Raw genomic sequence first — 19,343 nt, 5'->3', positions numbered from 1 at the left:
ATTTTGATTCCAGGGCTAAAAATCTTGGAACTAAATTTCAAAAATGTCACAAAGTTTTCGACAGCTGGACAAAAAGGACGTCTCCAGTAGAAATGGCCTGTCTCTTTGCCTTAAGATATTTCTTCCAGAATGAAAGGCCCTTAATATTCATGCTACTTTCAAAAATTCAAATTCCAGAGGAAGGACTTTCTTTTAAATAGTGGGGCTTTATTCTTCAAACTTTCCAAGTCAGTCTTAAAAGAAACCGAATAGAGCTGAAAGTACATCTGCTGACCAAAGAAAACTTTAAATGGTTATCATCTATCCATATTTTTATTTGAATTACTAATAAGGTTTTCTTAAAATGTTATGTTGACAGTTTAATTCAGGATATGCAGTAGTATGCAGCATGGGGCACTTTAAGAGACAGAAAAAGACTCAAAGATTCAGAATAAACAGGCAAAGCAGAGATGGTGCGGTATCAGATTAGTTTTTGAACATTAACTTTTGAACTCTGTAACACTTGTTAAGGTTAGCAATTCAGAGACCAGTTAGGGGACAATTCTTTACAGGTTTCTAGCAAGTCCACATATTTTATGTGTAGAGGTACTGGCCCAGACTATCTGTTCAAGGAAATATAAATTAGGTGGGAAATAATGTCTTCCTGTTTAGGAGAAAGGGCAAGTTTACTCACGGTCCAGAATAAAGAGAAGGGTTTTCTTCAAGAACAAAGGTCAGGCAGGTTTTCATAAAGTCTATTTTTAAAATACATACAGTCCTCAACTAATGACATATTTAATTTACAGTGAAGTTGACTGTCCTTTTATTAGTAATATATACTACCTATTCTATGTTGCAGCATAAAATTTGTTATTATTCTCATGTTTACCTCTACAGGCAAAGATCAAATTTATAAAGGCACTGATACTAAAATGCAATAGTGAAAACAAGCAAACAAATAACATCTCTGACTTATGTCAGACCTGACTTAACTTACACACACGCCCAAGCTCAGTTCTTTCCCACATTCATTTAACTTTTGGTGTGTTACCCCACAGGGTCAAAAGAGACCAACACTAAACGTAGTCCATGTTGCATGCAGTGCTGTAATAAAATCCTTTGTCCCTAACCCAGGAATCTGTTTTCTTCCAGCACCCACAATGGTGTAGCAGGGTAAAAAAAAATTTTTAGCCCCCCCAGGGGAGACCACGAACAAAGTCCCCCACTACCACAAATTATGCAGTCGAGTTTCCCACATTTGGGGAAATCGCGGGGGTCAGCACACCCGCCTCGCCCTGGGAAAACCACCTTCGTGATCATGGTATCTCCCCTGCCAGATAAGTATAGCAGGATCAAATTTTAGACCCTTCAATTTGGACAGGTTTTTCTAAGTTTGTGGCTATGCAGTACCGGTTGAGTGGCACCTGGCTCGGCAGAGGAGGAAGTACACATTTGACAGGGACATGATTTACCATATAATGCACACAACACATCGTATAACATTTCTCACATTCCATTAACTGAAGTGATGAGACCTTGTGGCCTACCGGGTTATAAATTGGATCGTTAACCACAGCGTCAGCCACTCAAGCTCCTCAGCTGCTCTTCAGCAGAAAGATGAGGCTTTCTGCTGACACTGAAATTTTCAGCCCAAGAAACGCCTAAGGGCATTTCTACACTACAGGTCAAGAAGGGTATCAATTTGATGGCAATAATTTGCAAGTTGATTATTTGAAGTATGGATGAATGGCTACATGAATTTATTGAACCAACATACAACGAAAAAACATTGTAAGCACATAAGTTTTGTTTCAAACGCTAGACTCAACTCAAGGTCTTCATGAATCAATTCTTCCAACCATCAGGTTGGAAGGAGTAGTTTTTTACTCCTTCAATCTACTTCCCTTTTTTTAGTAGAGAAATGGCAAAAATCCTAATGAGGAAAGCTGAATGACTACTACAATAATGTAGCTGTAAGCAAGGCAGATGATGACTAATTTAATACATTTACAAAGACTTTAGCAAATTAACACATACCAAAAATAGCAACAACAAAAAGTTTTACAGTAACAAATATATTAAGCGCTCATTATGTAACAAAATTTTACAAAACGATGCCACTTATTTCTCTTAAGGCCACAAGGCACGTATTTTTATTATTATTGCCTGTACTTATAGATTAGTCAATGCTAACTCACAAATAAATATATCTTAAAAGTAATGGATAAAGGATATTGTGATTCTGTTAAGGGTGATGGAAAACAATGGTTGAGAGAGAACCTAAGATGTTACTGAATTGTATATAAAAATGTTGACTCGAAAAATGTTTTTACCACAACAAAATGTAATTGTGCAGGTATGCATACATATATACACAAGCATACATACACACAAACAAGGGGATTTTAAAAACTCGTGGAAAAACAGAACTAAAAGATCATTGAATTTTCACACAATTTTCTGGTATAAATGTGATATGAAAGTAGGAAATCCTATCAGGTCAGCTGTATTGGTTTGGAGATCCTAAGCATTTCTACCTATTTCTAGGTTTTATGCAAATTGTCTATTTGTATTTATGTTCTCCCACACTTGTCTGTTAGTTTTTCATACTGTGGCTGCTTGTGTGTTGCTGTGATGCTGGAGGCTATGTCACTGGTATTTCAAATGCCAGCAGTGTCCCCCAAAGTGAAGAGGGTTCAGCAGAGCTTCAAAACTAAAAACAGCCTACCAAGATAGAATAAGCTGTTCATTTCTAAGAAATTAGATGCTGAAAACCTTATACATAGCAGTAGAGTCATGTTAGATACAAAAAACCTCAAAAATAGCAGTGAAACACTGTCAAATAGACAAATAGGAGAAGAACAACTCGACAGCTGAGAGCTCCTAAAAATTAAACACATGTACTCATTAAAGGATGTTTCTAAATGAGTAGAAAGAAAACCCACAGACTGGAAAAAAAAATTTGGCAAGGCTACACCAATAAGGGATTATTCTCTAAAACTTACAGAAAACTTTGAACAATTCGTCAACAAAATGAAAATCGGCAGAGTACTTGAATAGACATTTCATCAAGTGTTCTATATCTTATGCTGGTGAATAACAATTGGGATCTTAAAAGGCTCAAGGAAAAATTTAGTCCAATTAGTCCAATAGATATGTGAATCACAGTCTTCATTAGCCTAAGTCCCGAAGACTTAGAAAACTTTATCAGCATCATCACAATGGAAGGTTCTGGATGTAGGACAAATTTCAAATTCATAAAGACCAGACTCAACTTGTCTGATAGAAATTGGTGGGAAGCCCGAGACTAGAGCTGAACCCATCCGCAAAGATTATTTTTCACCATAGTAGACGTCCCTGGTTAAGTAAACAAACCAGGGAGGAATGTATTTCTTGGTATAATCAACCATGAGACGAAATGGAAACACTTCCCTGAAATAAAATGCAGACCGAGCAGGGAAAAACGAATGGAAACCCAGGGAGCAACTGGGAAAAGTGCTAATACATTGAAGGGATTGCAAGTAATGTCAGAGAACCAAATGTGTGCACAGCATTGAGTGGAAACCTAATTTGCTCTGTAAACTTTGAAGCAAATTACAATTAAAAAATAAAAAGCATATACATTTTGGAGAAACTTGAAGCATTTTAGTACCATTTACAGCTCTAAAGATTTTTTTAGCTTCAATATAAAATATTCACAACAAGAGAAAACGATCCCAGTAATATTATCTTAAAAAAAATACAGGAAAACCTGAATAATTTCAGGAAGGGCAAGTATTGTATGATCTCTCTTATATTAATTAAATATCTAGAATAGAAAATGTAAGTATGTATATACTAAAAAGTTAGCCAGTTTCATAATTTTTAAGTGTAGAATTCAGTGACATTAGCTAGTTACTATATTGTGCTACACTTAAAAATTATGAAACTGGCTAACTTTTTAGTATATACATACCAACAAAATCAGGATGTAAGGGTCCAGTTATATACAGAAAACACTGAAAAGAAATGTATAACATGGTAAGAAGTTATTTCTAATGGAAAGAATTGAGTACTTTAAAAAAATCAGTTTACTGGGGGGTTCGTACAACTCTTATCACAATCCATACATACCACTGTGTCATGCTTTTATTGCCATCATGTCGTAAAATGTTTGCTTTCTACTTGAGTCCTTGGTATCAGCTCATTCCCCCCCACCCCCCGAACCCTTGATAATTTCTAAATTCTCATTATTTTTTCATGTCTTATACTGACCTCTGTCTCCCTTCACCCACTTTTCTGTTGTCCATCCCCCAGGGAAGGGGTTATATGCAAATCATTGTGATCGGTTCTTCCTTTCTCCCCCACCTTCCCCTTCCCCTCTTGGTATTGCTACTCTCTTTGGTCCTGGGGGGTTCATCTGTCCTGGATTACCTGTGTTTCCAGGATTACCTGTATCCATGTACATGCTCTGGTTTAGCTAGATTTATAAGGTAAAATTGGGGTCATGATAGTGGGCGAGTGGGAAGGAAGCATTAAAGAACTAGAGGAAAGTTGTATGTTTCATCAGTGCTATACTGCACCCCGACTGGCTCATCTCCTCCCCATGACCTTTCTATAAGGAGATGTCCAGTTGCCTACAGAAGAGCTTTGGGTCTCCACTCTGCACTCCCCCTCATTCACAATGATATATGATTTTTTTTTCTTTGATGCCTGATACCTGATACCACTGACACCTCGTGATCACACAGGCTGGTGTGCTTCTTCCATGTGGGCTTTGTTGCTTCTCAACTAGATGGTCGCTGGCTTATCTTCGCCTTTAAGACCCCAGATGCTGTATCTTTTGATAGCCAGGCACCATCAGCTTTCTTCAACACATTTGTTTATGCACCCACTTTGTCTTCAGCAATCGTGTGGGGAAGATGAGCATCATGGAAGGCCAGTTTAATAGAATGGTATTCTTGCATTGAAGGAGTACTTGAGTAGAGGCCCAACATCCATCTGCTACCTTAATAATAAATCTATAAATATATGCACATAGATCTCTTTCCCCATCGTCATATATCTATTTATATATGCACATGCCTGTATTTAGACCTCTATAAATGTCCTTACCTCCTAGTTCTTTTCTTCATTTCCTTTTACTTTCCTCTTGTCCCACTATCATGTTCAGCCTTCATTTGGTTTTCAGTAATTTCTCTGTTACATTGCCCTTCACCCTCTTCGCCATCAATTTTGGATCACTTACTGTTCCCTTGTCCCTTGGTTTGTTAACACCCGCTTCCTTTCCCAAGCCCCCAAACCATCAGTCCCATTGTTTTCTCCGAATTGAGTAATTTTGATTGGCTTTATACTATCCTATTCTTTTTCAAGTTGTCAAGGATTTTTTCTTGCTTAGATCCACAATCAATGCTCACAAAGTAGTGGTCAAGTGATCAAAAGATGAGTTGCATTAGGTAAATCTGCTGTACAAGACCTCTTTAAAGTACTGAAAATTCAGTAAGCATGCTAGTTTCATGTACCTAAAAGTTGGACACTAAATAAGGAACACCACACAAGAATTAATGCATTTGAACTGTGGTACTGGAGAAGAATATTTCAAGTACCATGAACTGCTAAAAGGACAAATTTGTCTTAGAAGAAGTACAGCCAGAATGCTCCTGATGACCAGACTTCACTTTACATACTCTAGACATGTTGTCGGGAGAGATCAGTCCCTCAGTCCTTGGAGAACAACATCAAGCTTGGTAGAGAGGCAGCAACTAAGGAAGACCCTCAAGGAGATGTACTGACACCAAGGCTGCAACAATGGTGGATTCAAGCACAGAACCAATTGTGAGGATGGCACAGAACCAGATAGTGCTTTGTTCTGTTGTGCACAGTCACAACCAACTGATTGCGACCTAACAAGATGATTTTTCAAGTTTCTATGTAAGCATTATTTTAAAACTAGCAGGGACTTTTAAACATGTGCATATATCAGCTTAATTTCCTCCTTTCATTTGTAATGTCCCGGGAGGAAAATTGAAAAATAGCTGTTCTAGGAGTTCTGTCGTTATTAAAGTTTTGGCAAAGGGAACAATACTCAGAAAACAAGATTAAGCGGTTCTTCTAAAAGTTTTATTAAAAAGTAAAAGATTTTACACAGGAAAATAAAATAAACAGGGCTCAAATTTTATAAAGGCCCCCACATATTTAAAAGTATGGTAGTCACATAAATTCATTTATATTTTTACCTAAGTACTCAAATAAAAGCAAAGCAAGCAACCAACCAAAACACAAAGAGTAAGCTATAAAATAAAGAGGGCTGCCAAAAGCTAGGTCATAAGAAAGAAATTTGATCAAATTATATTACAAATCAATGCATTTAAGACCCCTAATACAGGAAAATCTGTGAATGTCAGCACCTGTATAAGAAAGGCACCTGTCAACAAGGAAAATATAATTATTTTCCACTCATGGAAAGAGACAAAAATTAGTTAAGACTCCATTCTATTAAAGACAGAATACTTGTGAGATCCTGAAAAACAAGACAGTAACACCACATTACAGCTCTCACAAATTTCCCTGATATTATCAGGTTAAATTCACTTATCCATTTTAAAACATAATTGAGTTTAATTAGATCCTTATAAGGAGCCTTGGGTGTAGTGGGTTTTGCATTGGGCTGCAAGGTAAGAAGTTCAAGCCCAGGTGCTAAGAAAGCTTCAAACATGAAACTTTCTGTTCCCGTAAAGATTTACAGCAGTGATCCCAAAGTGGGTCCCATCCCCTGGGTGGGTGGGTAGGCGGGTGGCACTGAAATAATCCAAGGGGCTGCACAAGCAGGTACCTACACTTTATCCGGGATTATGGTGTATAACACAAATTTATAATCACCGGGGGGTGGGTGGGGGTGGAGTAATTTTTCTGTGAAAGGCGGTTGGTAGGCCAAATAAGTTTGGGAACCTGTTTCACAGTCTCAGAAAAACACAGGGGCAGTTCTACTCTATCCTACAGGGTCACTATTAAGTTAGAATGGACTCAATGACAGTGAGTTTAATTAGATCCTTAAATAGTTGCAATGTAAGATAAGCGCCTTCCTTTAAAAGTCTTAATTTTTTAAAAGGGAAAAAAAAGGAACAAATGCTAATAATTCTAGTTACAAAAAACATCCTAAATGTCAGAGAACAGCAGCTAAACAAACCATAACATATATATATATATTATAAACAAGAATTAAACAACAAGACGCTTGACTTGAAGGGAAAACCAGCCTTCATTTCTTGGAGAGTAATTTACCCCTACTTAAAGACAGATTGCCCTACATGTAACAGCTACGTACAAAAAAGTTATAAAAGTGTCCTTGGTTTTACAATGATAAATGAAAACATTAAAATTCTCCAATCCAACAAGCTATGCAAGGATTTTTTTATGTTGTTGTTTTTTTGTTTTTGCTAAAAAGTGAGAGCAAAATAACTTACTAAATAACTTACTGGAAAATAAAGCGAGGAGCTGGATGAGCCGCTCATGGCGAAGAGGGTGTTTTCACAGAACCAGTATTTCCCCATCCCATCTCTACTTGCAAACCGTAATATATTAATGACACATACTTTATATGATTTATCTATGCAGATGCTTCTTTCATAAAAATCTAAGACACTGGTTTTCTTAAATAAACTGAAATACCCATGACAAAATCACAAAGTTTTAAATATTTTCAGAAATTATAAAGCCCAATCTTGTTTAAGCAGACATTTTTAAATCGTGAGGAACAGAATCTTGTTAGGTCCCATCGAGTCAATTCTGACCCTTAATGATCTTATGCACCACAGAACAAAACAGTGCCAGGTTTTGCACCATTCTCACAATTGCTCCCACACTTTTTTTTTTTAATAAATCATTTTATTGTGAGCTCTCACAGCTCTTATAATAACCAATTTCATCCAGCACATTTCTACATATGTTGCCTTCATCATTCCCAAAACATTTTCTTTCTACTTGAGCCCTTGATATCAGCTCCTCTATTCTCCCCTCCCTCCCCCCTCCAATGCTTGAGTTAACTGCTGTAGCCAATGTGCCAAACCCTCTCCTTAAAGGACCTTCCTCTTTTTCACTGCCCTTCTACCAAGCATGATGTCCTCCTTCAGAGACTGGTGTCTCTTGACAACATGCCCAAAATGTGAAAGAGGAAGTCTGGGGCATCCTTGCCTCCAAGGAGCACTCTGACTGTACTTCCAAGGCATGGCTTCAAATAACTATCAGATATTGAAGGTCAACCATGGTGATGTGAGTCAGGTAAAGCCTGGTAGAGGGGAGACTTCGGAATCTTCTTTTGCTAAGAGGGCGTGATTCAAGGCAAAGAGAAATCTAATGAATGGATCTTGGAATGTGGGAAGTATGAATCTAGGAAAAGTGGAAGTTGTCAAAAATGAAGTGGAATGCATAAAGATCAACATCCTAGGCATCAGTGTACTGAAATGGGCTGGTATTGGCCCCTCTGAATCAGTAAATCATATGATTTACTATGCTGGGAACAACACAACAAAAAGAATGATATGGCATTCATTGTCCAAAAGGACATTGCAAAATCAATCTTGAAGTATAATGCTGTCTGAGATAAGATTGTATCTATCCCCACCACCCAAGGAAATCTAATCAATTTAATTATTATGTAAAATTTTCTGCAACCACACAATTGAAGAATTTGGCCCAAGAATTCAGTCTGAAATTGATCCAACACACATTCAAGATGCAGTGGTAATTATTGGCAATTGGATGCAAAAGTTGGTAGAAGGGAACAATTGTTGGAAAACATGGTCTTGGTGGTAGAGATAAAACTGGAGAGCACATGATAAAATTTTGCAAAACCAACAACTTGTTCATAGCAAATACCGTCTTTCAACAGCATAAAAGGTGACTATATACATGGACTTCTCCAGATGAAAGACACAGAACAGAATCTTCCTTAGGTACTAATAGATGACCTCAGGAGGAGGTTGAGCTCGAGAAGCTAATCCTTGTTTATTTCTGCTTATACATGGCCCAACTCAGTACTCACTGTCTCCAGGTCTATATGGTCCTAAGGATCTAATGAGTAACATCACTTAAACATGTCATTTTGTTAGGCATCGTGACCCTATGGTCCAACAGAACAAAAGACTGCTGGCTATAAGCCATCCTCAATTTTGTTCCTCTGCTTGAGCCGATTGTTACAGTCACTCCATCAAGCTATCTCACTGAGAGTCTTCCTTTTTTCCCCCTTACCCCCTGGCCTTACCAAATATGATATTCTTCAGGGACTGTTCTCTCCAGACAACATTATATCCAAAGACCTTGAGAATGAATTTCTCCATTCTCGCTTCTAAGGAGCACCCTGACTGTACTTAAGATTTATTCACTTTTCATGGTATATTCAATGGCCTTCACCAACACCTTTCAAAAGCATCCATTACCCTTTGGTTTACATAATTCATTGTCCAGCTTTTGCATGCCCAAAAGGCAACTGAAAATACCTTGGCTTAGGAATTACCCTTTAGAGTGACTTTAACACTTTAAAGCAGTGGTTCTCACTCAACCTTCCTAATGCTGCACCCTTTCATACAGTTCCTCATGTTGTGGTGACCCACCAACCAAAAAATGATTTTTGCTACTTCATCACTGTAATTTTGAATACTATTATGAATGAGGCAATCCCTATGAAAGGGTCGTTCGACCCCCAAAGGGGTTGCGACCCACAGGTTGAGAACCACAGCTTTAAAGCAACAGTGAAGAATGTCTGGCCTGCAAGGTATATACGGCTTGCTAAATCATCAATACCAGCTAACATTATATGTTTCAAAGAGAAGCAGCTCCAGTGATCACCTTCAGGGTGAGTTAATAATTTAACTAAAATGGCTGGGGAAAGATGATATAAAATCCAAATGACACTTGTCAGAAAAAAAAGGTTCCTTGCCTCTACTATAAAGTAATCGTTCAGAAATTATCCCAGTGCAAACTGTTTCATTTCCCGACTTTTGCTTTCATGGGCATTGATGATGGTTGCAAGTAAAATAAAATCCTTAACAACTTCAATCTTTTGTGCATTTATCATTTTTCTCACTGGTTCAGTTGTGAGAACTTTTGTTTTATGTTGAGGTGTAGACAATATTGTAGATTATATGGTCTTTGACCTTGACCAGTAAGTGCTTCAAGTCCTCTCAATTTTCAGAAAGCAAGGTTGTGTCATCTGTATAGTGAAGGTTGTTAATGAGTCTTCTTCCTTCATTTCTAATGTCATATACTTCTCATACAGTCCGGTTTCACAAATTATTTGCTCTTATTGTATACAGCCTGATAAAGTAGAGCGAAAGGATCCCCCGACACACACCTTTTCTGCTTTTAAACTGATTATATGTCATATACCCTGGTTCCATATGAGCATAATTAACTGCTCAGGAATTCCTCGTCTTCACAACAGGATTTGTGAAGTTACTCATAGTATATTCTATGCCAAAGGTTGGCACACTTTTGAGACAGAGAGTCAATCCTGTCCCTCACAATAATTAAAAAATTATTCGAGAGTCATAAACATATTTTTAGAAATGAAATCACCATTAGCTGAGTAATACCCTTTACAAATTCTATAAATAGAACTATGGTAGCTTTATTTTCATTTTCTATTTTACTTCAGAGCCACGTGTACGGATGAATTATGGCTTGCAAGCCAGTTGCCGATCCTTGGTCTCTGCCACTGCACACAGACAAAATCATAGGTAAATAAACACCTTCTGGTATCCTCTAAAGGAGCTCTGGTGGTGTAATGGTTATGCATTTGGCTGCTAATCACAACTACCAGACACTCCAAGAGACAAAGACGGGATTTTTTAACTCCCATAAAGAGTTAGTCTTGGAAACTCATGGGGCCATTTCTGCACTGTCCTACAGGGTCGCTATGAGTCAGCACCGACTCGATGGCATTGAGTTTTGTTTTCTGGTTGGTATCCTTTGCTTTCAGGCAAGAACTGATATCAGTAATGATGTCTATCTCTCAGTCCTCATGCCCTCTTTGGAATCCAACTCAAAATTTCAGGCAGTTCCCTGTCAATGATTGCTGCACCTGTTTTTAAATTATCATCAGCAAATTTTTACTTTAGTGTAACATTCGTGATACTGTTTGATGAGTCACACATTGTTGGATAATCTTTTTTTCCTGAATGGGCAAAAAATATGTATTTCTTCCCATCTGTTGGTCAGGTTAGCTGTTGTCCAAATTTACCATCAGAGCACTTCCAGCATTGTGTTTGTTATTCCATCAATTCCTGCAAGTTTTTCACCAATACCTTGGAGCCTGAATATCTTTCTTCAAGACCATTAGTTCTCAATTATATGCTACCTCCTAAAAGGCCTTAATGTCAACCAATTCTTCTTGGTACAGTGAATGTAATCTTTGTTTGATGCTTCCTGTGTCATTCAATATTTTGCCCAGTCTTCAATATTACAATTCACTGTCAGTGAAATAGAATAGCATCACATTCCTACAAAGATGGCTAGTTAATAAGACTAATCTTGAAATTTATACACCAAATAATGCCAAAAATGAGTACATTCTGCAATCACAAATTAGAAATGTAACCAAGGCACATTCATAATTTCTGGTGATTAGGATACAAAGTGTGGAAAGACCTATCAGTAGCTGAAAAACAGGGCATTTGTGACAGAAATGAAGGGGAGATTACATGACAGAACTTGAAAACCCAATGACTTGCAAATACCTTATTCCCAATACATAAATAGTTGTATTAACTTCTTGCCCCAATTTAAGAACAATTCGTTCTTAAGACATAGCCCTACTTAATAATCGCCCTCAATGATCACTGAAGCAAACTTGTGGGGAAAAAAACAGATAGAGCGTGGCTATCAGAAAGAACAGCATCTGGGATCTCACAGGTTTGCATCAAAACGAGCAGTCATCTAAGTGAGGTATCAATGAAATCCATATGGAAGCACACCAGCCTCTGTGATCTAAGGATTAGAAATAGAACCCAAATTTGAAGTACAGAATGGTGTCAGAGTTTAAACTGTGAACCCCAAGTTTGTAGAAGGTTATGGATGATAGTGGAAGCCCAGAAATCATTTGCAGGGTCTTTAGAGGGATTCAGTCTCCAGTGAATTCCTTCTGACCACAGTGGAAGGATGTGAATAGCCTTGCTGTCAGAGAATGTTAACTTGATTATGGCAGGCATAATTAGGCTAAAAGATCAAATTATATTTGCTTTCCCTTTTAACCCATTTTAAAGTCTCGGTTTTTAATATTTATGGTTTTCTTTTCAATGGAGGTTTTTCTGTTTTGTCCAGTCATTCTTGCTAGTTTTGTTTATTTGCTTCTTGTTTGGTTGTTGGATGTTTTCTTTACACTCTGCTTTGAATGATCTGTACAGATTTTAAATTTTTCTGTACTGGGGACAACACGGGAGACACAGTGGGGGAAATGTGCCCGATCTGACTGCACCACACTGAGGTGAAACACTATGGGCAAGTAACAGATCAGCAAGGGGGGCAGAGCAATACCAAAAACAAACTGTGTGCCCAGGGCATGGCACTCCATCAGACTTGGGAGACATGGGAGAGGAGGGGTGGGGTGGGGAGGAAGTGGATGTTACCAAACCCAGGGGCAAGGGAACAAGTGATCTAAAAATCAATGGCAAGGAGGGTGTAGAAGACCCAGAAAGGCTTGATCAAGGGCAATGCAACAGAGAGGAATTACTGAAACCCAAATAAAGCCTGAACATGATAATGGGACAAGAGGAAAGTAAAAGGAAATGGAGGAAAGAACTAGGACACAAAGGGAATTTATAGAGGTTTAAATACAAGCGTGTACATACGTAAATATATTTATATATGACGATGGGGAAATAGATCTATGTACACATATTTACAGGTTTAGTATTAAGGTAGCAGATGGACACTGGGCCTCTCTACTCAAGGCCTCCTTCAATGCAAGAACACTTGGTTCTATTGAACTGGCATTCCATGATGCTCACCTTCCCGACATGGTAGCTGAAGACAGAGGAGTGCATAAGCAAATGTGGTGCCTGGCTATTAAAAGATATAGCATTATATCAAGAGTGATCATATCATAAGATAAACAAGCAACAAAGCCCACATGGAAGAAGCACACCAGCCTATGTGGTCATGAGGTGTCAATAGGATCAAGGTATCAGGCATCAAAGAACAAAAAATCATATCATTGTGAATGAGGTGGGGAGTGCACAGTGGGGACCCAAAGCCCAGCTGTAGGAAATTGGACATTCCCTTAAAGAAGGATCGTGGGGAGAAGACAAGCCAGTCAGGGTGCAGTATAATACCGATGAAACATACAACTTTCCTCTAGTTCTTCTCCCCTCCCCCCCACTATCATGACCCCAATTCTACCTTACAAATCTGGCTAGACCAGAGAATGTACATGGGTACACATAAGACCTGGAAACACAGGGAATCCAAGACAGATAAAACCCCTCAGGACCAATAATGAGAGTAGCGATACCTGGAGGGAAGGGGAAGGTGGGGGAGAAAGGAGAACCAGTCATAATTATCTACATATAACTCCCTCCCCCAGAGGGATGGACAACAGAAAAGTGGGTGAAGGGAGTCATCGGTCAGTGTAAGACATGAAAAAATAATAATTTATAAATTATCAAGGGTTCATGAGGGAAGATGGGTGGGGGAAGGAGAGGGAAAATAAGAAGCTGATACCAAGGGCTCAAGTAGAAAGAAAATGTTTTGAGAATGATGATGGCAACAAATGTACAAATGTGCTTGACACAATGTATAGATTGTGGTAAGAGTTGTACAGCCCCCAATAAGATGATTTTATAAATAACTTCTGTATGTAAAATTCAGGATAAGTAATCTAGAGAGCCAGTAACTGAATTTGTAACTGCATAGGGGAATGGCAGGGAAGGCTTGGGGAGAAATGGGGAGCTAGCAATGAGTATGAGAAGAAAATGTGAAATTGATTATGATGATGATTGCACAACTCTTAATATGACTGAACTATGGGAAACAGAAGGATTTCTCCCAAGTTGTCTCCCCCAAATATATGCAAGACTTAGCTGCTTGAAAATGACTATTCACTTGGAGCTCATCAGGGGTCATTCTCCCTAAGAGCTATCAGCCATCTAGACCAAGCAGACACCACTGTTTACCCCACAAGTAGGGCCCACTCCCTTCTGATAAGGATAGTAGTTGTCTGTTTCCTTGTAGGAGACCCCAGAGAGGTCAAGCCCGCCCAAGGATGACCAAGGTTAGGCTGCCATCATGAATCTAGGGTCCGCCCATCTTGTCACATGTATACCCCTACACCTTCCCATTCCTATGGGCACACCCCTAGCTCATCCCCTTCCTGTTATGCTTATGCCTATCATAGATTCCCCTTCCTACAATGTGTATGCCTACTGTACTGCCACTTCCTGTGACGTGTGGTTACTTGTAATCATGTCCCCCTAAAGAGATAAAACGCTTTGTTAGCAAAAAAGAAGAGGCTCTCCCCAGCTCTCGCCCCGAGGCTCCCCCGTGAGGACCATCAAGCGGGGCTGAAGTGAGCATGCTACCATGAATTGTGTCTGACTCCTTTATTCCACTCTCTCCTCTACCTCTCATGCTCTCTGACTTTACTATAATCTTTACTTATTATCGCTGTACAATTGTGCCTACCGGACCTGTGATGATTTGTGTGGAACCCCCTCCTTTACCCCACAACTGAACAATTAAATTGTATGACGTGATGTATATGCCAATAAAACTATTTTAAAAGGTGGAAAGGGGGAACGGATTACAAGGATCTACATATAACCTCCTCTCTGGGGGATGGACCAACAGAAAAGTGGGTGAAGGGAGATGTCGGACAGTATACAATATTACAAAATAATATATTATCAAGAGTTCATGAGGGAGGGAGGAGCGAGGACGGAGGAGGAAAAATGAGGAGCTGATGCCAGGGGCTTAAGTGGAGAGCCAATGAGGGCAATGAATGTACAAATGTGCTTTACACAATTGATGTGTGTAAGGACTGTGATAGAGTTGTATGAGCCCCTAATAAAATGATTATAAATAAATAAAAACAAAAACTATTTTAAAAATAACAAAAGTTCTATTAACTGAGTGCTGGCTAGGTTTCTAGAGAAACAGAATCCATGACACTAATTATGTTAAGCTTATATCAAGATGTAATTTAATACTAAGAAGCATTCCAGCCCAGTCCAACGTAGTCAATAGGTCCAATGCTAGCCTTAGCCCTTTTTAGACTCACAGAGCTTCATGCTAATGACACAGAAGAATGAAGAGGATTCAGAAAGATCATAGGCCAGAGGGAAGAGATTTGAGTGAATCCAAGGTCAGTGGAAACATGGCAGGGCACTGACAGTTCTCCTGGTCAGGAAGCCCAGATAGGTCCATCCCTGGAAGCAGACACACAGAGTCCCAGTGAAATCCCAGGAAGAAGAACAAGAGAAGGGGTGTGTGTGTGTGTAAGAGTTCCAATGTCTCTCTTATTAAAAGGCTGCACCTCCCAGGAGGCATCATCTGGCTGTTGTCTAATTGACAGGTTGGACTCCACCCCTTCACAAGTGTAAATTAACAAAGTCTAACTACCATACCGGTCTTCCTTGTATGCAAATAGCTATCATCTTACCACTGACATGACTACTTTGAGATTGATCTTGAGATGTCCTTTTCGACAATGAATGCAACACTCATCCCCTTGAATGTGTCATTCTTGGCACAGTACATCATAGGATTTTCTGATTCAAAATGGCCAATTGCCTAGGACATCAATGTTTACTCATTTCACTTCATTTTTGATTACTTCCAATTTCCCTAAAGTCATACACACATTCCATGTTCTGATTACTTATGGATATTTGCAGCTTGTTTCTTCTTATTTTGAATCATGCCATATCACATCAGCAAATGCAGGCTCCAAAGGCTTTTATTCCATTTACGTCTTTAAGGTTGTCTATTTTGAGAAGATAGCACTTTCCTACTTAAATTTTGAGTGCCTTCCAAATAAAGGAATTCGACCTCGGTCACTATCCTTGGTCACTGTATCAGAGTTCTGCTGTTATTTATTGATCTTATCTGTGGTAAATTTTCAAAAGATAGTGCTAGCAAATAGGCTGAGAAAACTACTGCTTTGAGAGAGTAATCAGTTTGGTAACAAGTAGGGAAAAGATGGAAATATAATGACATGAATTAAGTAATAAAACTGCCCAAACCCTAAACTTCTCTTTGGGTAACACACCCATGAAACCAAGCGTCCATCTGATATTTCATTAACATCTAACAAACAAAAACATTAGATATGTTCAGGGCCTTTCAAGATATTAATATCTAAAATACATACATAAGAGGGGGACCTCCCCCAAATGGATTTTTTTCAAAGATATGTATTTAAAAAATTTTTTTACAAAACAACCTATCACCTTCAAAGTACCATATATACTCGAGTATAAGCAGACTTGAATATCAGCCCAAGCACCCAATTTTAATACAAAAACTGCATTAAAAATGTGCTGAAAAACTTGCTTATACACGGTACTCTCCAATACACTTAACACATTTGTCAAATCTGCTCTTCCATTCTTGGAAACATTTTTCAAACCCATCTGTTTGGAAGGCTGACAGCACACCTCCTCGTTTTTTTTCTTCACTCTTCTTAAGTCTTCTTTTCATGTCCCTCTTCATTGGAGGAAACAAAAAGAGGTCCCACAGAGCGAAGTCAGGTGAGTAAGGTGCATAGGCCATGTTTTGTTTTTTGTTTTTTTTGAGAAAAGCTGGCAAAATGAGATGGCTGTGTGAGCAGGTGCACTGTCCTGGTGGCAAAACCAATCCCCTATCTGCCACAAATCAGGCCTTTTTGTGGCTATTATGCTATGCTATCATTTCAGAACCTCTAAACAGAAAGTTTGATGAACAGCCTGATCTTGTGGGATGAACTCCAAATGCACTATTAGTGGACAACCATTTGGCAAGTTGCCAGAGTTGAGGGATGTCCAGAACAAAGCTTGTTAACAATCGACATACCTTTTTTGAAATGAGAAAAACCACTCATACACGAGTTTTTCCCACAGCACTGTCCTTGTAAGCTGTGTTCAACATCACAACAGTTTCTGCGGCATTTTCCCAAGCAGGAAACAAAATTCCACAGCCTCACGCTGTTTCCGTAAATTGGCCATTACAAAAAATGAGGTTCCAGTGAAAATAATTTTATGAAAAAAATTCATGTCACCAGAAACAACCTTCTCATGTGACGCCACTGGGTGCACTAATTCGGAGCAAATTGTTCAATGCTTGCCAAGCAAGAAAAATTTGTACTATGAAAGCAAGCTTCGTTCAGTGGAGCTTTTTCAGCTTTTTGGGGGGTAGGGTAGGATTACCCTCTTGTATGAGATCATGATCTTCCTCCTAGCCTGCCCCACCAAACCAAAAGCCAAACTCACTGTCATCAAGTCAATTCTGACTCATAGTGATCCTATAGGACAGAGGAGAATTGCCCCTTTGGCTTTCAGAGGCTTTTCCAGTCTTATAGGAGCAGGCAGCCTCATTGTTCTCCATTGGGTCAAATGGTGGATTCAAACTGCTTTACTTGTAGTTAGGAGTTCAATGCGGCCCACTACGCCACTAGGGCTCCTTGGCCTATCCCACCTCCCATACAAAGCACATTTGACCCAGTGTTTCCAAGCTCCCTAAATAGCACCACCATCCTTCAGTTATGTAAGTCAGAAATCTAACAAACATCCACAACATTGCCTTGTATCTGCAAAAGAGTTCCACTGATTTATTTTCCAATTTTTCTCTGATCTCCAATACCAACACACCTCAGTCCATGTAGTCTGTCTTACCTGAAGTAGTACACCTGCCTAATTTTATCTCAACTCTTAAGCAAAACTACAAACTTGACCAATTATACCAGCACCACACTCATATTGGCTGATTTTACTACCACCCTACTGATTTTTGGTCTTATATGTTTAGATATATTGTTCCTATTGCATTTTCCTTTCTTCTTCATCTAGATAATTCATCTTTGGAATCTTAGCAAAATTGTGAAATTCTTCCCTGATCAGTCCCAGTTCCCTGTTTTGCATTCTTAAGGTACCACATACCTTCATAGCTACATGATTATCTAAGAGTATTTCTCCAATTAGAACTGTCCAATGAAAACAAGGCTGTGTTTTGCTCACAATTGTAGTTCCAGCACATATTTTTTAAATCCTTTAGAAATTAAGATAGAGATACTTAACCGACTATCATCAAGTCAATTCCAACTCCTAAGGACCCTACAGGACGGGGTAGAATTTCCCCTGTGGGTTTCCAAGACTGTCCCACTCTGAAGGAGTACAACACTTCCTCTTTCTCAAGGAATTAGATAGGAGAATCAAGAAGTATCGCTGGGAGGCAGAATTCTTGACTGTGCAGAATGTTTCTTGTATTAATAACAATGCCATTACAATTTTTTTTTAATTCAAGACAAATTTTTTAATAGTCAAAAACCAACTGGGATGCTGAGTTTGAAATGCCTGAAGAACACCCAAATCTAAATAGTAAGTGGTTGTGTTCTAGAGTGTCTGAAGTAAATATGGGTGTGTAACAACATGTGCAGATAGAAAAAGGAGCTCTCAATGCAATGAGAATCAATACATTCATAGAATAAGACAAAAATGAAATCAAATCAGGATCTCAGAAACACTCACATTTAAGAAAAGTATCATGACAGTAAAAGAAAAAGACAATAGTATCACAGAAATAAAGAGAATTGAATTGTGTTTTTATTTTTAACAAGGGTTGTCAATAATGTCAGGTACCAAAGAGGATCAAATAAGATATAAATAAATGTTCACTGCAATTGGCACTCAAGTAAGCTATCAGAAATCCTATCAAGGGTAGTTTTGTTTTTAAATGAGTAGGGAGAACAGAAACAAAAGGGATGGAAAAGTGAGTAAGAGAGGAGGAACTAGAGTTAGAAGCCTGAACTCAAAGGAAGTGAAGGACAGATCAGGGCATATTCTAGGCATATATCAAGGAAGGACCCTCCTCGGTAGCACTGTGAATTAGACAGCCGTCCAAACCCATCAGAGAAAGATGAGGCTGTCTGCTCCCATAAAGATAGAGTCTCAGAAGTCCTATACAGGGGTCACTGAGTCAGATGGTTTTGTTTTTGTTAAGGGAAGAAGAAAGTAGTTTGCTTACTTGTTTAAATGAAAGACTTGAATGTATTTATATGTTAAAAGGAGTAAGTTGGTGGTTGAAGACATAAAATGAAAAATAGCTGGTGGAACATAGTCTTAAGCATGAGTCATGAGATAGTTTACCTTGACCAGCAAAAAGACACAAAACAAACAACGTTGGATATAAGAAGAGTGTCTTGC

The 19,343-nt window shown here is 38.7% G+C and overlaps 1 protein-coding gene and 1 pseudogene across 2 annotated transcripts in view; both read right to left on the bottom strand.

Moving 5' to 3' along the window:
- The window catches only part of VAPA (VAMP associated protein A), a 74,974-nt gene that overhangs the window by 50,471 nt on the left and 5,160 nt on the right, over positions 1-19,343 (bottom strand). The gene's annotated exons all lie outside the window — the stretch shown is intronic.
- Positions 1,177-1,324, bottom strand: LOC115869359 (annotated as a pseudogene).

This window comes from Echinops telfairi, unplaced genomic scaffold (assembly GCF_000313985.2).
Source record: "Echinops telfairi isolate 266 unplaced genomic scaffold, ASM31398v2 ScPeMD7_24;HRSCAF=84, whole genome shotgun sequence".
NCBI classification, from domain to species: domain Eukaryota; kingdom Metazoa; phylum Chordata; class Mammalia; order Afrosoricida; family Tenrecidae; genus Echinops; species Echinops telfairi.
Note: the sequence above shows the minus strand (reverse complement) of the source record. Positions and strands in the feature narration are given on the sequence as shown.